Genomic DNA, 20,222 nt, shown 5'->3' with positions numbered 1-20,222 from the left:
CACCTTCTCTGGAAGAGAGCCCAATGATTCAAAAAATCTGAAGTCCTCCCTCTTACACCAACTCCTTAGCCATGCGTTAAAACTGTATGATTGTCCCATTTCTGACCTCACCAGAACAGGCACGGGGTAGCAATCCTGAGTTCACAACCCCGGCAGTCCTGTCCTTAATTTAGCACCTAACTCCCCAAATTCACTTTGCAGAACCTGATCCTTCTTCTGACTTATACCATTGGTAACTATACAAACCATGTTCTCTGGCTGCTCACTCTCCCACTTAAAAATGCTGAGGACTGAATCCAAGATGTTCCAGACCCTGGCACCCAGGAGGCAACATATAGTTTGGAGTCTCATTCTCATCTACAGAACCTCCAATTTTCTTAATGAATCTCATCACCACAGATCACTTCTCTTCTCTCCTTCCCTTCTGAGCCACAGATCTGACCCATGACTTACATCAGCTAGGGCATCACCCCTACAGTATCCAAAGTGATATACCTGTAATTGAGGGGATGGCCACAGGGGTACTCTGCACTGGCTGTTTAACCCCTTCCAATCACCCAGTTTCCTGTGTCCTACCTTTCTATATGTCCTGTCTATCACCCCCCTCAGTCTCCCAGGTGATCTGAAGTTCATCCAGTTCCAGCTCCAACTTAACATGAAGTTAGTCAGAGGACATCGAGTATAAATTAGTATCAAAATCAGCTCAAAAATATGGACCAAAAGCCCTCTTTAGTGCTAAACTGCTCTATATTTGCTGATGATACCATATCCTCTGTACTATCCCACCTGGGAAGTGGTGCCTCACATGCCTTTTATTGACTTCCGCTTGGTGTTCAATATGATCATAGCTCAGATAAGTAAACTGTCCTTACTGGGTCGCAACACTTCTCTATGTAACTGGATCTTGGACATTTTGACAGAAAGGCCACAATGAAAGACCGATGCAAGTGAGGCTTCCCCCTCCCTTTTTTAACCAATTTTCACAGGAGCACCATTGAGTGTCCTGACCAATTGCATCACCATCTGGTAATTTACAAGGTATCTGACCACAAATCTTTATACAGAATTGTGAGAACTGCTAAGAGGATCATTGGGGTCTCTCTTCCATCCATTTGAGATATTTATCCGGAGTGCTGCATAAGCAGGGCCCTCAGCATTGTCTGTGACCCCGTGCCATTAGGTACCATAGCATTAAGACACGGAACTGTTAAGATGGGAAATAGCTTCCTCCCACAGGCCTTAAGCCTACTGAACTCCATACTGCCACCCAGATGTCATCACACATGAAGCAGTAGTAGCATTATATTGTTTACTTTCAATCTTGTATATGTACCTTATTATTTGTACCTTATTATTTGTTAACTTATTTGAGGTAATATTGAGTTATGAGAATTATATGTATTGTGATGTGCATCTTGTGCAAATGATGTCTCATTTGATGGTATACATGTGCATGGTTGAATGACAATAAACATGAACTTGAATGTTCTAACTAAAAACTTCCAAGATTGTTCACAAAATGCCATAAGCTTAGATAATTATACAGGTAGAATCATACACAACCTAGTCAAAAAGGTAAATTGTTGTGCCACAGTTCTTACACCTAACCTTCCATTTGGACTAATCCACAAGTATAATTTACACGTGACAACTGGAACTTTCAGGGTTCAACATAGTGTTATCAAGCTTTATTTTACATGCGCACTCTTCTAGAGCACAGATTAATGAAGTACATTGCAATACATACCAATAATTTATTTAATAAAAAACTGCAGTTCAATAGAACTTCTGGTTTCTTGTCAAAACTATCAAATTTACAGGAGGTGAAGGGAAGGTAGTATATTCATGTATCTGAATATAAATTTTTATATACATTATATATCCCAATATATGAACTTGAAAAATAAAATACAGGATATCCCAGCTCAGTTTTAATCAGTGTCAGACACCGTGTTTCTGAACAATAGGAGCAGGCAGAAATGAAAAATGAACAGACTTAATTTAAAAACTACATGATTTGTTTCAGAAAACAGAATTGTAACAGTTTCATACAAGGTACATTAAACCAAATAGATTTAACTGATAGCTAACATACCACTTGCCTATTTTCTGAAGTGAAACAACAACAATTATGCCACAGAATCTGATTAATGTGCAGTGCACAGGTGAATTTAGCAAGTTGGCTCATGTATGAATGATTTGAGTTGTACAAGTTCCAATCATTAGGACTTATTTAATTTCTAAGAATAAAATCACTATATTTCACTCCCATTAATTTTATACAAACCACAAAAGGGCTTACATAAATATTGTTATACTGTGATACAGTAAATCACTGCAATTCCATCTCCATATCCTGAGATACAACCCAAGATTTGCTACATATTCAGACTTGGGTGATGATTTGTACTAAGACTCCAAAGGGATCAGCAGAAATTTGGGTCTTTTTAATTACTTTTCTATGACGTGGCTGTGAAAATTGGCAGGAATAGAATTCTCTCTGAATACCCGATTCAGAAGTTTCTTTTTAAAAAAAAAAGATCAAGAGATTAAAAATATTGCTAAATGAAAGGAATGAATATACTACCTTAAACTTCATTTATATTTGATGAAAGCAATTCAACAGCCATAACTGATATGCTATCATTCTACAAATACAATAGCATATAGCACACCTTTTCAGGTGATTTCCATGATGAAAAGACAAGAATTCATTTATGAGAGACAGGTAAGTTATACAATAGAGTTTCATCACTGCTCACTCCCCAGGAGCACTGACATCAATGACCACGATGGTCTTGAACTTCATGCAATGAGTTGAAGCAAACTGCTAATTTACTACTAAATAATCATGCATAATGATTTGTCTCTGGACATAGTAAAATATAAATGTGCATTACCCCATTGTTGAAAGAGAAAAATCTTCCACATTAGTTGAAGAAATATGCATAAATTGGTGCAATCTGAGCTGCTGTATATTTATATAGAAACATTTCAAAAAGGTGATCAAGGGTACACAGTACAATAAAACTTTCAATAAATGTACAAATGTCATACAGAAATACATTATTGAAAACAATTTACTTTATAAGTATAAATGTACCTACCGAAAATAGACCACATTAAAGCTGACCATTGATGATTCTGTTCAAAAGGGAGGCAGCTTGTCAACTGGTGATACAATTTGTTATATCAAATCAATCTGTACTCAGAATGGGGAGGATGATATTTTGTTTAAAAGTATAAGAATTTTGGAAAAAATTATGAATGTATAGAGAAAACTGTCCAATCTTGTAAATATATTAAAATTTCAATGCATGCAACTTTGAGAGAAAATTATTTTGGCTTTTTTTCTCTCTGAATGTCATATTGTGTAGACACACACACAAAAAACTTTCCATCAATTTCTCACAAGATTGGTCTATACATAGCACTGGTCCGGAAAGCCAAGCAAAGTCTGAAGTTTTACTGAGGCTAAGTGAAATGTCAACACACAAATGTATTTTTAATCACCAACCCCATTACAGAAGACCAAATAAAGTTGGGTCATAAATTGGAGGTGTCCATTCAAACCAGCACTTCAACACTGAATAAGCTCATGCAGTTTCAAGTTATTTAAAAATGCCAATTAATCAATTGCGTATTACGTTAAAAAAGATTTTTTTTTAAATCATCTGCTTTAAAGTCTTCTGGCGTTCTGACAACACCAAATTTGTCCCACTTCATTTCATCATTTATGTGTTAATTGTCTCATTAATATTCTTGCTTTTGTTGGCACTACTCATTAGACCCATTCTATCAACATTTCAATCATCCTAATACAATGGAGACAATAGGCAGATGCTCTTATCAAATAAAATTAAAATTATGCACCAACCCGTATTAATCAACAATTTATATACAGTTAAATATAATGGAATGCAGGAGAAACTGTACAGTTTAAGTGTAATTTTTAAACACTTCAAAATCATTTTAAATGTAAATTGTATAACATCTTATATCAATTGAGATGAAATTCCAGGAACTGTCCCACTGCAGATGACGATATCAGATTCACAGCTGTCAAAACTTGCTAAAATCCAATGTTATCTTGATGATAGCCGATCTGGCAAAAATGATTCCGTTTACTAACCTACAAGAGGAAATAAAAGGAATAGAGGATTAGAACAACGCGGCTTCATTTTCATAATTACTATTTTCAAGTCAAGTCACATTTTGTCATTTTGACCATAACTGCTGGTGCAGAACACAGTAAAAATGACACGTTTCTCAGTACCATGGTGCAACATGAGACAGTACAAAAACTACACTGAACTACGTAAAAACAACACAGAAAACAAAACAACACTAGACTACAGACCTACCCAGGACTGCATAAAGTGCACAAAACAGTGCAGGCATTACAATAAATAATAAACAAGACAATAGGGCAGTAAGTTGGTGTCAGTCCAGGCTCCGGGTATTGAGTCTGATGGCTTGGGGGAAGAAACTGTTACATAGTCTGGTCGTGAGAGCCCGAATGCTCCGGTGCCTTTTCCCAGATGGCAGGAGGGAGAAGAGTTTGTATGAGGGGTGCGTGGGGTTCTTCATAATGCTGTTTGCTTTGCAGATGCAATGTGTAGTGTAAATGTCTGTAATGGCGGGAAGACAGACCCCGAAGATCTTCTCAGCTGACCTCACTATCCACTGCAGGGTCTTGCGATCTGAGATGGTGCAATTTCCAAACCAGGCAGTGATGCAGCTGCTCAGGATGCTCTCAATACAACCCCTGTAGAATGTGATGAGGATCGGGGGTGGGAGATGGACTTTCCTCAGCCTTTGCAGAAAGTAGACGTGCTGCTGGACTTTCTTTGCTATGGAGCTGGTGTTGCCTCCAACTTTACAAATTTTATAAATATCCAACCTTCAATAACCCAGTAAGAATTCAATCTACCCCATTGGTGAAGTAATTAACCATGTAGGGTTAGAGAACTTTCAAACATGCCACTATAGAAACCTAAAAGCAACAAACCATCTACAGGAGGCACTCTTAAGTCAAGCAGTGTCAGTGGCAAGAAAGAAACGGTTGATGTTTCGGGTCGAAACCCTGCATCAAGACAGATAGAAGAGGTGAGAGAGCCAGCATAAGAGAAGGGGATGGCAAGAAAGGATTCCTGTGCAACTGGTGAACCGAGGAGGGATGTGAGACGGCAAGTAATGGAGGAGTATGGGATGGAGATGGAAGACTGTGACAGGGGAATGACAGATGGAAGCAGACCAAGAGAGGAGGAAAATGCAAGAGTGTGAAAATGGGAGACAGCTGCTAAAGGAAGATAAGCAGAAATACCAAGTATAACCAAGGCTGGATTTGGATAAGTGAAAGAACTGTGAAAGGAACCATTAGGATAAGAGAGGTGAACAACAGTTAGAATCAGATGGGAGTTGTTGGATGGGGTGGAGGTGTGGTATAGAAGAACTCTGTACAGTGGGTTAATGGAGGCAGGAAGGGTCACAGGTAAGTGAGGGGAGGTGGGTATAGGATGGGAAAGGGGATAAATAATGAGAAGGGCAGTGGATCAAAAGGAGGGGGTGAAGGGGGAAGGCAGGAGGGAAGGGAAAGGTTGGAGGAGTTTTACCTAAAATTGGAATACTCAATATGTGTACCATTGAACGGTAAAGTACCCAGGCAGAATACAAGGTGTTGCTCCTCCCTTTTGTGCAAGGCTTCATCCTAGCAGTACAGAAGGCCTAGGATACATAGTTCAGTTTGGGAATGGGAAGGTGATTTGAAATGGTCCACAGCTGGTTGTTACAAATGGCCATTGTGTACTGAGTGTGGGTGTTCCATCACCAAGTCTGTGCTTAATCTTGCTGACGTGGAGGCGATGACATCAGGAGTACCAAATGCAAAAGGCAAAGTTGAAGGAAATGCATGTGAGCCTTTGCCTCACTTGGAAGGACTGTTTAGTCCCTGGATGGTGGTGAGGGAGGATGTGCAAGGACAAGAATTACATCTATTGCAAGGTCAGGGAAAACTGCTACATAAACAAGAGTTGTGGAGGGATGAGTGTCCAGGGAGTCACGGAGGGAGTAATACCTGTAAAAGGTGGAAAAGGGTGGGGAGAACTTCAAGAATCTCAGCAATGTTCTCTCTAATCTGTAATGACCCATTCAGAACCTTTTTGCCTCTTCCCTTCTTTCTATGCTGGTCATCTCATCTCTCTACTCCCAGTACTGATGTAGCATTTGGATCTGAAATATCGACAGTTTCTTTCCTCACACAGGTGCTACCAGACCTACTGAGTTGCTCTTGCAGATTGCTTTCTGTTACAGATTCCAGCACCTGCAGTCTCTCATGTCTCCACAGAAATCTAAAACTTGCTTGGACTTGAAGAATGCTGTTTATTAAATACCGCCACTAAAAAAAACCTTATGATTTTAAATGTGGCTGCCGGTCTAGAAAGACTCGAATACAAAATCTAGAGCAACATCCCACTGGAGTGGTACTTTATTCCTGAAGCCAAACTAATGGCATTGTTTTATCTCATATTCTCATATCTACCTCATATGGATCTAGTATAATTTAAGATGGCTGAAGACTCCAATGCACGAGCCATGGATACTTCAATGGGGCAGGTGTTGCTCAGGGAGATTAAGAGGGTTATTCAATATGCGATTTGCTCGTTCTGTAGTCTGGATTTGTCTTCTCTTTGGTCTGAAAGTACAACATTTTGAGTGGTTGAAGGCCAGTGGATTCCATGAGTCATTTAGAATGTTATATATGCAAACTTGGTGAACGTACATTAAATGCTTTCTCCATCCTCCTTGGAACCTCTTGCCTTGAACAAAGCTCAGAGTAAATGCTTGTTTCAGAAGCCAGACATCAAGCATGCTGACCATGTGGCCCACCAACCAGAGCCAATTAGAACCTTGTGCTGGTGATATTAACATGAGAAAAAATGCCCATCCTATTAAATGAATTAAAAGATTTTGTATAAACAGAATAGTTAGTATTTCTGCCGTGTTTTAAGGCGCACAGTGTGAAACATTCTCATCTCCAAATCATATAGGCTGTGGAAAAAGTCTCCTGAGCAGAAATCATTAGTTTGATCCCAGGATTGATGTCTGATAATGTCTTTGATTCCATCCCAAAACACATCTGCTACAACTTCAGCAGCTGAAAAAAAAGTTCTTCACACATTACAAACATAAGGCCTTTAGAACAGAAACTATTCCTGTTAGTATTAAAATATGGACAAATATTTCTGGTGTGAATTCATGACCTCATCACCATAAGAGAAGACAAATCATGCCAGAGGAAATAAGGGATGATGTATTCATGATCATCTTCAGTAATTACAGAAAGGTCTGCCTGCCAGCCAGAGGGAAACCTCTTGCTGGGATCCTTGTCAACTGCCATCTTAGGGAGGAGTTTCAAAAGAGATCCTCCCCAAGTCTAATATGGATTCTGTCCATCCAGAGATATAACAGATATGATCCCTACTGTGCAACAAATGCTGTAACATTTAGACTGTGATGCTAATGGCCATTTTCAATGTCACAGAAGTACATTTGTTACATGAACAGATAAGTACACTTCAAAACCGTTTCACAGTCCTTTCATGTTTGTTCTGGAATTAGATCCAACAAAAAATGGCTGTGTTCCCTGTACCCATTGCCCTTATCCTTGATGCCAACAGGAATGGGTTTTGGAAATGCTGTTTAAGTAGCAAAGTAATGCACTGCAGTACATTTGTGGGAACACTAAATCCCTTAAATTGCAGGTGGAATGAACTGCAACACTATTACTATGCTGAAATAGAGCCAATCAACAGCAGGAAGGAAAATGCCAATTGGAAAGATTGGTCAATAAAAATAACTGATCCTCACAAAACTTTTAAAAATCACCACCGTAATCACATAGTCTTTTGACAGTGTCACAAGTAGGAAATGGAGCAATATTTGTACAGCAACTTGAATATTGGCTATAGGAATACAACGAACAAGGTGTATGCCCCTCAGAATTGAACATGAACTTACAATCTTTTATATTGTTCAGTACAAAATATAAGCTAGAGCGTAGCAATGCATCTGACAACTAGTTTGAATAATTACTCCAGATAAAGTTTTGTTGACTGACAAACACTGATTCAGTACACTGCATAATTAGTGTACCATCAGAACTGGAAGATGGGTCTGAAATTTTAAAATGTTAACAATTGTGTTCAATTGGATTCTGGCAACCCAAAACCTCAACTGCAATCAACACCATTGTGATTTTATTTGAAATGCAACAGAATATTTTAATAGTATAATTTCTATTGTAACAATTATTTGGTTCTCCTTTACAAGTGTGAACTGGAAATGACATTAAACAATCTTGAATCTTAAGCCAAACCAGAGTAAATCTGCCAACTGTTACGAATGTGCCACAACTCTGAGGGGCCGAAGGGTACAAAGTCACCCCCTCCTTTTCGAGAATCGCAAGATCGCTATTAATTTGGGTCTGGGACCCAGGAAATGAGAGAGAGACGTCCAGAATACACAGGTTTTGGAATGTGTGTCCTGGCCCCAGAAAGGCAGAACCATTGATAATGGCCATTGTCTCTTGGAGACGGAATTGTGTATTGAGTACTGTACTATTCATCGAAGCCCTCAGGGAATGACCAGAATGGGCTGGTTGAGGGATTGCATCATCCCAACCTGACTGACATCTGAGACCCCGTGAGTGAGGATAAAAGAGGGTCTGGGGAACAACCCCTTCAGACGCACCAGGAGAAATGTATGAGACCGGTGGGGGCTTGTGTGTGTGTCCATCCTTGCCTGGATGACAAGTCTTCCACGGAACAGCCTCGCTAAAGGACGAATACGGATCAAGATCGGATAAAGGAAAGCTGGCAAGTTTCTAAAAATGTCTCTCTCTCCAACCAAAAAGCTGCAGCCTGAATGAGAACTGAGTGACTTTTATATTTCCATCGGACAATACATTATCCCCTAGACAACGACAGAGCTATTTCTTATTGATTATTATTATACCCGCAATTTAGATCTAGTATTGACAATGTATATTATCTGTATGTTTGCATTGATATTATTTTTGTGTATTTTTACCAATAAATACTGTTAAAGATAGTACCATCAGACTTCAACAGACCTCTCTATCTTTGCCGGTAAGTGACCCAGTTACGGGGTTCGTAACACAACACACAAAATCAAACTAAACAATTAGTGATTTAAGCAAAATGAAAATAGGAATTCCTTAGTTGGTAGCTCCATTCTTAGCAAAGTCAAATATTATGCCTGGTGAGAACTATTGTTTTGAGAACTAAAGAGCCATTGAAGAGAAAAATTCTTAAACTGGTGTATTAGCTCAGGGCATCTTAAGCACCACCGGGGACTGTAACAATTCTTGCTTAAAACATGCCCGAATCTCAGGGGGAAAATACATCTAATTAACAGGTTAGAATATCACTCAATCATTAGCTCTAGATATAATCTGAGCAAACAATTCATCTGGTCATGTTTGATATGATACAGGAAATCAGTTATTTAAGGCAAACAAGTCTCTATGGTGAACTCTCAACTGGGAAAAGTCTCCATCAAAGCAAGATACAGTACTGAATATTCAATATTGGTAATTGTTGGGAGTCACAACTAACAAACTGAAAGCTTCTATTTCTGCTGGCATCTCTGGAATGAAGAATTTCTTGTTTCTTATTTCTTGCATTTTTTTAAACTATAAAGTTAGCACTGTCATGCTATCTGAAGGATATCAAGAACAGTTGTGCTTAAGGGCACATAAGGGCTCCAGTAAGAGAAGGATCAGCAAGATAAGCAATTCAAATTCATCTATTGATTAGATTAGGGAGACGGAATTACAGATAAGTACTACAGCTGGAAAAAATGAAAGAGATCAATAAACTATGTAAGAAATACAGTCAGATTTTTAAAGTGAAGGATTCTGAAGTTTATTTCTTAATTTGCACACTAGCAAAATCAGATAATGAACTACACAATACTCATTTTATGGAGTCCAGCACAAGCTTGTGTTAATTTTTGTTTTACAGTTAATACTTCTAACAGGTTAAACGTATTTAACTGTAAAGACAGATACTGCTCACCCTTCAGCATTATGCAATATTTTCTGAAACCACAATGTAGCTGGTCTTGTTTACACCATGCTTTAAACATGGATAGTCAGTGGAATCTCTAATGGCAAACATCAATCAAAATAAAATATGTCATGAGCCATTTTTAGGAGGACATTGTTCTTTCATTTCTGTGGAATCTTTTCAGTCCCTTGGAGACTGAAGTTAGCAATTCATCTTCCTGGGGCTCAAGAGAATGCCAAGACCTAGTTTTGCAAGCATTTTTTGCAATTGTACCTCTAAGTACAGATGTTTTACTTAAAATTTAAGTCTCTGTCTGTTCTAAAGCTATTATCTTTTATTCTTACAATCTACCATCCCCTCTTCACCCACTTGCCAAAAACCTTAAATGAGCTGGCTCACAAATCATTGCCCATCTTTCCCAATTCCACCTGGGAACTCTTCAGATTCCTACTCCTGCTAAAATACAAAATGTCTTAGTTACAAATAACTCCATGTGTGACTATTAGAGATCCTTCTTGGTTCTCCTCAATCTTTAAAACCTTTCTATCCTCTTCCAATAGCTTTGTCATCCAATTGGTGGGACTGCATGTACCCAAATCCATTCTTGCCCATCTATTCGTTATAGCAGAATCAATTGAAAAGCATTCTCTCCTTCAGATACCTCAATAATTTATTTCATACTGGCCAATGCCCATAGTAATAGCATTTCAAATGTGCACCAACACCATCCAAATCTTCAGATCCCTCAATTAGATGAGCAGAAATTTGGGATTAAGGCAGTGTACCAAATCCTGTACAACTTGTCCAATCTCCCCGAAAACAACGGTCTTCATTTAAAGCACATCACAAAAGTGAAAATCTAAAAAGTCCAACTATATCTGGCTTTTTCAACCCCACAATCCAGATCAAGAGCTTGCTAGGCAACTGCCCTACCTAAAACCAAAAACTACTAAGTTGCAGCCTAGTCCATATAAAAAAGAGCCTTCCCCTTCCATCTACAGTTTCCATTGCCATGGGGAAACACCATACTAATCAAGGACCCCTTCTACCCTGATCATGCTTCCCCTTCCCAATGGGCAGAAGGAACAATAATATTAGATCACATACCATCAAGCTTGAAAACAACTTCTACTCTGCTGTTATAAGACTTTTGAACAGATCTCTTGTACAATAAAGGAATTCTTGATCTCTCAGTCTACCTGCACTTTGTCTATTGGCACGACACCTGGTCTGTAACTATAACACTATTTCTGCTTGCTTTTATTCACCCTTTGTACTATCTCAATGTACTTATGTACAGAATTACCTTTCTGGTTGGCGTGCAAGCAAACACTTTCTACTGTATCTTGGTACATTTGACAATAATAAACCAGTTACCAAATTTAGCCTTTTGTGATTTTCTAAAGGGCAACAGTGGTGTAGCAGGTGATGCTGCTGCCCAAGCTCTTGCAACCCAGGTTTAAGCCTGACCTCTAGTGCTGTGTGGAGTTTGCAAGTTCTCCCTGTAACTTCATGGATTTCCAAAGCCGTAGGTCAAATCACAGGTGGTGATGAGTCAGTGAAATTTGGCATGTCACCAATACTCTTTATATAAAAAAAAACGCAGCTGCACTGTTGGGAGTTTCCTGACTGATTTCATCAGAGGAATGCAAGAGGTAACACAGCCCAGTCCATCATGGGTAGAGCCCTTCCCAGCACAACAGCATCCATAAAAGGCAAGGCCTCAAGGTGGTGGCATCTATCATCTAGGAATCCCAGAATCCAGATCATACCCTTCTCTTACTCTTACCATCAGGCAGGAGGTACAGAAACCTAAACTCCCACTCCACCAGGTTCAAGAACAGCTAATTTCCTGAAACCATCAAGTTCTTAAACTTACAACCATAACCGAAATTATGCCTCAGCATTGGAACACTATGGACCACTTGCACTACCATAAGACAGGAAAAGAATTAGGCCACTCTGCCCAGTCTGAATTGCCTTTCCATCATGGTTGATTTATTAACCCTCTCACCCCCTTTCTCTTGCTTTCTCCCTATAACCTTGCTAACTAAAAACCTATCAACCTGCTCTAAATATACCCACTGACTTTGCCATCACAGCAATAGATTCCACAGATTCACCACCTCTGGCAAAAGAAATCCCTCCTTATCCCTGTTCTAAATGGACATCTCTCTATTCTGAGGTAGTGCCCTCTGGTCTAGCCTCACCCGCTATCCAATAGTTCTTCTCCCATGTCCACTCTCTAGGTCTTTCAATGAGATCCCCCTCATTCTTCTAAACTCCAGCAAGTACAAACCCAGAGCCATCATATGGTCCTCATAACATTATCCCTTTCATTCCCGGGATCATTCTTGTTAACCTCCTCTGGATCCTTTCCAATGTCCAAGGAGCCCAAAACTGCTCACAATACTCCAAGTGTAGTCTGACCAATGCCTTATAAAACCTCAGTATTACATCCTTGCATTTATATTCTAGCCCTCTCAAAATGAACACCAGCATTGAATCTGTCTTCCTTACCACTGACTCAACCTGCAAATTAATCTTTAGGGAGTCATGCAGGATTTCCCAGGTCCCTTTTCACCTCTGATTTCTGAATTTTCTCCCTATTTAGAAATGTTTATGCCTTTATTCCTTTTACCAAAGTGCATGACCATACATTACTCTGCACTGTAGGGAATAGACTTAGACACAAGGACTTGTCGCTGATTGTGTCATTGTGCAAAAACAAAGATGTTAGTTTAAAAAGTTTCTCTTCACTGTTTTGTATAATATGTGTAAACTGTATTTTGTGTTGTACATACATACCTGTAATGCCACTGTATTTAAGATTTTCCATTGCATTTGTACCCTATTGTACTTGTGCACATGACAATAAGCTAGCTTGATTTCTTCCTAGATCTCAAAAATGTACTGATTTATAGGCCAACTAGTTATGCTAATGCAGGGGTAGTATGAACTGATGGGTACATGAGAGAACGGTTATAAGTGTGCAACTGAATTGCTCTGAATGAGCATGGATTCTATGGGCTATAATGCCACATGGGTCGTGAGAAATAAAGACATTGTGCCAATCACAAGTTTTAAAAAAAGTTTCCTATTTACTTTATCTGTTGGAATACCAGCTTTTGAATGCCCCCTTTAAAGATGGTGTTTAATTTAATATGTCTTAACAACTTTCAAATCAGTTTGTTTAGTAATCATGTTGAATATGGAATGCAAATAGGAGCTATAGAGACATGACACCTGAGCAATCTCACTAGTGCAACTTAACAGACAGCAAAATGGCTTTGTTATAGTACACTCCAAGTTTTAAGTAAATTGCAAAGTAAAAATTACCTCAGCATTAGATAAGACAATGTGAATTTTAACAGACTTCGAGTGTTAATAATTCCAGTATTACGCACCAGATGCAGTTTATAAAACAAATTGAACTTTGCTATTCTTACAGTAGCAGACACAAATACAAAATCCAGGGATAAATTTAGATGTTAAACTAACTTGGTATCATTGATATTCACAAGGACCAGAGTTTGCTAGCACACAAGTTACTGAAAACCCAACATGCAAGTGTATTATGCAATTAGAAAGACAAACATGTTAACATCTCTTATAAGATTTGCATAAAAAATTCATATTGCAATTGTAGAGAAACTTGGTGAAAGTGGATATGTAATATTACAGACAATTTTGGTCTCCTAACCAAAGAAAGGACATTTTTGATATTGACGGAGTGCACTCTAAATGTACCATAAATGCACCATCTGGGCCATACCATCAGGCGTTAAGTTACAGAAGAATGAATCAACCTTGGTTCAATCAACCTTGCACAACCCTGTCAATTCCTCAGTAATAGCACATTCTGATAACTTTGCATTACAGTAGATTCTCATGTTGTTCTAATTGTGTTTTTCCTTGTAAAAATTGAATAGGATTTGCTTAATTTAGGTTTAATTTATGATTTTCTTGCAAATGCTACTCATCTGATACTATGTACCTGGGATACTGCACAATCTGTGCATACATGTACTTGTGCATATGACAATAAATACAACTTTGACTTTTGAGAAAATGTTGAAAAATAATTGGGCCAATGCTGCAAAACTTGTAGTTTAATGCTGTAGTCTCTCAGCAGCATAATGTTTAATGGTTAGTTACATTGAAGCTACCTATAACAAACTTTAAAAAAAAACAGGACTATCCAAACACAAATACAAAAGGTGATGAAAACCAAAAATAAAAGAGTTTGAAATATTCAGTGTCAAACAGCATCTGTTAAGGAAAATTGAGACATTTCAGAGCAATGAGATTTCATCAGAACTAGTGTTCAAAAAATAACTTGGTGTCTCTTCTGTAACTTGCATCCTCTAAAACTGAGGAAATTTTAGACAAACCTGTTGCCAAAAAATCTTTGGACATTAAAATTAAGACATAAGATATAGGAGCAGGATTTGGCCATTTAGCCCTTTGAGTCTGCTCTGCCATATTTCATCATGGCTGAACCATTTCCGTCTCAGTCCCAATCTCCTGCCATTTCCCCGTAATCCTTCATGCCCTAACTATTCAAGAATCTATAAACCCCTGCCTTAAATGCTTTGGCCTCCATAGCCTCCTGTGGGAACAAATTCCACAGATTCGCCACTCTGGCAAAAGAAATTCCTCATTTCCAATCTAAATGTAAGTTCTCTATTAGGCTGTGCCCTCGGGTCCTAGACTCACCCACTATAGGAAACATTCTCTCCACATCCAATCTACTGATCTACTGACGTCTTTCAACATTCAATAGGTTTCAATGAGACCCCCCCCCCATTTTATTCAGAATTCCAGTGAGTACAGTTCAGAGCAATCAAACAATTCTCAGATGATAAACCTCTCAATCCAAAATCATTTTTGTGACCCTCCTTTGAACCCTTTCCAGTGTCAGCACATCCTTTCTTAAATAAGGGGCCTAAATCGGCTCACAATACTCCTTGTGAGGTCTCACCAATGCCTCTTAAAGCTTAAACATTACATCCTTCACTTATATTTTAGTCCTCTCAAAAGGAATGCTAACATCACATTTGCTGTCCTCACCACTAACTCTAAAATTAACCTTTATAGAATCATACACAAGGACTCCCAAGTTCCTTTACACCTCTGATTTTTTGTGTTTTCTCTTTATTTGGAAAATAGTCTATGCTTTTATTTCTTCTACCATTGTGCATGACCATGTTCTTCCCAACACCATGTTCCATTTGCCACTTCTTTAACCATTCTCCTAATCCAAGTTCTTCTACAGCCTCTGCTTCAACACTACCTGCCCCCCCCCACCTATCTTTATGTCTTCTGCAAACGTAGCCACAAAGCTATCAATTTTGTCATCCAAATCACTGACATATAATGTAAAAAATAATCCCAACACAGACTCCTGTGGAACACCACCTGGAGCCAACCAGAAAAGACTCCCTTTACTCCCACTCCGCCTTCTGCCAATGCTCTATCCATGCTAGTATCGTTCCTGTAATATAGTGGGCTCTTAACTTGTTAAACAGCCTAATGTGTAGCACCATATCAAAGGCCTTCTGAAAATCCAAGTACACAACATCCACAGATACTCAATTTCTTCAAAGATTTAACCAGGCAACCCACATCCTTAACAGTAGACTCCAACATTTCCCACCACTGAAGCCTATGATTTACTTTCTTCTGCCTCTTGAAGAACAGAATGACATTTGCAATTTTCCAGTCCTCTGAAACTATGCAGAATCTATTGATTCTTAAAAGCTCATTACTAATGCCTCCACAATGTCTTCAGCCAACTCTTTCAGAGCCATGGGGTGTACATCTGGTCTAGGTGATTTATCTACCTTCAGACCTTTCAGTTTCCCAAGCAATGGCAACTTCACTCACTTCTGCCCCCGACACTCTCAAACTTCCAACATATTAAGTGTCTTCCACAGTGAAGACTGATGCAAAAGATTTGTTCAGCTCATCTGCTATTTCCTTACCCCCCCATTGCTACCTCTTCTGCATCATTTTCCAATGGTTTGATAATGTACTCTCACTTCCATTTTACTCTTTATCTATCTGAAGGAAAAAGCTTCACAATCCTCTAGCTTTCCACCAATTTTTGCTCTTCTCTTTGGCTTTTATATTGGCTTTGACTTCCCTTGTCAGCCATGGCTGCATCATCCTGCCTTTAGAATACTACTACTTCTTTGGGATGCATTTATCATGTGCTTTCCAAATTGCTCCCAGAAACTCCAGCATTGCTGCTCTGCTGTCATCCCTACTTGTGTCCCCTTCCAATCAACTTTGGCCAGCTCCTCTCTCATGCCTCTGTAATTCCTTTTACTGCACAGTAATACTCATAAATCTGACTTTAGCTCTCCCTCCCAAATTGCAAGCTGATTTCTATCTTATTTACGGTTACTACCCCAGAGGGTTCCTTTACCTTAAACTCTCTATTCATTGCAAACACAATCCAGAATACCTGATCCCGTAGTGGGTTTAACCACAAGCTGCTCTAAAAAGTCATCTTGTAGGCGTTCTACAAATTCCCCCTCTTGGGATCCAGAACAAATCGAATTTTCTCAATCTAACTGCATATTGAAATCCGTAACATTGCTCTTTTAACATGCATTTTTTATTTCCCATTGTAATTTGTAACCCACGTCTTTGCTACTGTTCGGAAGCCTGTATATAACTCCTATCAGAGTCTTTTTACCCTTGCAGTTTCTTAAATCTACCCACAATGATTAAACACCTTTCAGTTCTATGTCAACTCTTTCTAAACTTGACTTTAAAAAAAAAAAGACCAACAGAACCACCCCACACCCTCTGCCTTCTTGGCTGTCCTTTCAACACACTGTGTATCCTTAGATGTTAAGCTCCCTGCTATAATCTTCCTTCAGCCACGATTCAGTGATGCTCACAACGTCATACCTGCCAATCTCCAACTGGGCTACAAGTTTATCTATCTTTTTCTATATACTGAGTGCATTTAAATATAACACCTTCAATTCTGTATTCATCATTCTTTTCAATTTTGTCCTCCTTTTTACATTGCAACTCAACCCACTGACTACAAATTTTGTCCTATCATCAGCCTCTCCTTGCTAGCAGTCTCACTATACACTACCTCTGTTTGTAAACCAACTGCCCTATCCTCAGCCCTATTACTCCAGTTTCAACCCCTGCCAAATTAGTTTAAACCGTCCCAAACAATTCTAGCAAACTTGCCCACAAAGATATTGGTCCCATGAGTTCAGGTGTAACCCCAGAATAGATCCCAATGATCCAGAAATCTGAACCCCTGCCCCAGTTCCTCAGCCATACATTTATCTGCCAAATGCTCCTGTTCTTACCCTCAATGGCACATGGCACAGGCAGCAATCCAGCGATTACTACCATGGTGGTCCTACTTTCACTGGACACCAAATATTTTCAGAAGTGTTGCTTCCTCAAGACATTTTTTATTGTTAGGATAGACTGCTTGAAGCTAAACACAAATTTCAGACTACATGTATCGTGTACAAATTTAGAGAAACCAGAAACTAACTTTAATTGAATATAATGAGTTTAATTGCAAAACAGTGCTGCGCTTTGCAATAGTTCATGCTAAAAATGTTTTGTTGATGATTTTTGTTTGTACTCAATGCCAAAGGCTTCTTGATCAGCCAGTATTGATGGATTCTAGCTGCCCTGATACCATTTGCCCATGACTCAATGTCCTGGTGAAACTTTTCACTACACTCATCACTGACAATGACAAGATTTGCAGAAAAGAAGTCCAAGTGGGAATGCAGAAAACGAATCTTTAGTGACATGTTGCACTTCATGGTTTTGTATGCTTGAAGCAGGTCATCTACCAGCTGCATGTAGCTTGGTGCTTGGTAGTTGCCAAGAAAATTCTCAACAGCATCCTTGAATGCCTTCCAAGTGATTTTCTCTGATCCCACTAGAAGCTCTTCAAATTGCCTGTCATTGATAACCTGTTTGATTTGATGACCAACAAAAATGCCTTCCTTAATCTTAGCATCAGTTATTGTGGGAAACATCTGTCTCAAATATTGAAATCCTTAACGGAAGTTTTTGTGCCTGATGTCAACAGATTCTATCCTTGCAGTCTTGAACCCAGTAATTCTGCTTTTGCCCTTGATAAACTTAAGTCTCTCATCAGATCATTTAACTCAGATTGAGTTATCAGATGAGGCTCACTCAACATAAAGGGTTCAAAATCATTATCAGTATCAGTGTTGTTTTCCATTCCTGGCTCATACATCATGGCATCTTTGTCTGCCACCTCTAGACTCCATGCTAGTGGCTTTGGTAATGGAAGACTATTGTCATACGGCACATGGATGAACGGAGATCGGGGTATTCAATGGATTTCATATTTTTAGCAGAGAAACCAGAAACACTGGGCAGACAGAAGTAGCAGTGTCACATGATCCTTCTACTCTCACCATATTATCGGGACAATGAATTATTGATAATCTGATGGTATGAACACCTCCCAACACCCCCACCCTTCACCATTTCCCCTCTCTCATCTTGTCTCCTTGCTCACCCATCATCTCCCTCTGGTGCTCCTCCCCCCCCCCCTTTTCTTTCTTCCATGGCCTTCTGTCTTTCTCACCAATCAACATCCCAGCTCTTTACTTCATCCTTCACTCTCCAGGTTTCACCTATCACATTGTGTTTCTCTCTTCCCCCTCCCTCCATACTTAAAATCTACTTCTCAGCTTTTTCTCCACTCCTGCCTAAGAGATTCGGCCTGAAACGTTGTCTGTACTCTTTTCCTAGCTGCTGCCTGGCCCGCTGAGTTCCTCCAGCATTTTGTGTGTGTTGCTTGGATTTCCAGCATTTGCAGATTTTCTCTTGTTTGGCATTGACTTCTGAGTACCTCTGAGCCAGGCTCTAAGCTCGACAGTGCATGTTGTGCAACAAATGCATAGAGACCAGGCTTTGTCTTGGTGGCCAATTTTACAGCCGAAGTAGAAATCATAGGCTATCTTAATAAGAGGAGTCATGCTCCATTTTTGAGATTTAAGTGTATACCCATCACAAATACAACAGAAAGTACCATGGCTGTTGCAACATTGACAAGACATTTTGCTATCACGGATAGCCCTGAAAATACAATTCCTTTATTATAATGAATACACATACGCTATGCACGTAGAGCATGTGCATCAACATGACTGCAAACCAATATACATGTAAACGTAATGCATGATGTGTGCATGATTCTTTTATAGCCTTTTTAAAACCTATCCTGCCATGCGGCATCTGCCCTGCCTAAGCATACCCAGGCATGCTTGGACAAGAGAGAAACCTTCTCAGCTTACATTGTGGACATTTTAAGTGACTTGAATTATGAATTGAAATAGTGATTTAAAAAAAAAGTGTTGCATGATTGGGAGATTTCATGGTTACTTTCATGAACAGCAGCCCAAAATCCATAAGATACACCAAAAGAATTCAGGAAGCAAAATATTTGTTGTCTAGTGTTTTCTGCTTTCTACCTACCTCCCTAAAAATCTTTCTTCAGGGCCTACTTGCCTTTTCTACCTATGACATTGGTGCCAATACGTACCAAGACTTTTGAGTGCTCACACTCTCCCCCACTAGAATGCCGTGGACCTGATCAAAGACATCCCTGACCCTAGCACCTGGGAGGCAACGTACCATCTGGATGCCTTTATCTCATCTCATCTGTATTCCTCCAACTATGGAATCTTCTATCACTTCTGCAATCCTCTTCATCCCTCTTCTCAAGCCACAACACCACACTCAGTGCTAGAGACCCAGTCGCTGCAGCTCCCCTGGTAGGTTGTCCCCTCAATAGTATCCAAAATGGTGTACTTGTTACTGAGGGGGAACAGCCATGGGGTACTCTGTACTGGCTGCCCAATTCCCTTTATTCTCCTGACAGTCAACCAGTTACCTGCCTCCTGTAATCTAGGGGTAACTACCTCCCTGTAACCCTTATCTATCACTTGCTCAGACTCCTGTTCCTCGAGCTGCAGCTCCAGTTCTCTAAAGAACTGCAGCGCAGTTCATTTGGCGCAGATGTGATTATCCAGGAGGCTGAAGGTCTCCCAGAATTCCCACATCTCACAAAAAACACACAGACCCTGGAGCCGT

General features: G+C 39.5%; 1 protein-coding gene across 1 annotated transcript in view; it reads right to left on the bottom strand.

Moving 5' to 3' along the window:
- Window positions 1-1,658: 1,658 nt before the first annotated feature.
- The window catches only part of foxo3b (forkhead box O3b), a 76,761-nt gene continuing 58,197 nt past the window's right edge, over window positions 1,659-20,222 (bottom strand). The window contains exon 3 of the mRNA XM_073055882.1: window positions 1,659-4,132. The gene's annotated coding sequence lies outside the window, so the exon portion shown is untranslated. The remainder of the gene's footprint in view (window positions 4,133-20,222) is intronic.

The sequence above is a fragment of the Hemitrygon akajei genome, chromosome 9 (assembly GCF_048418815.1).
Source record: "Hemitrygon akajei chromosome 9, sHemAka1.3, whole genome shotgun sequence".
Lineage (NCBI taxonomy): Eukaryota > Metazoa > Chordata > Chondrichthyes > Myliobatiformes > Dasyatidae > Hemitrygon > Hemitrygon akajei.
Note: the sequence above shows the minus strand (reverse complement) of the source record. Positions and strands in the feature narration are given on the sequence as shown.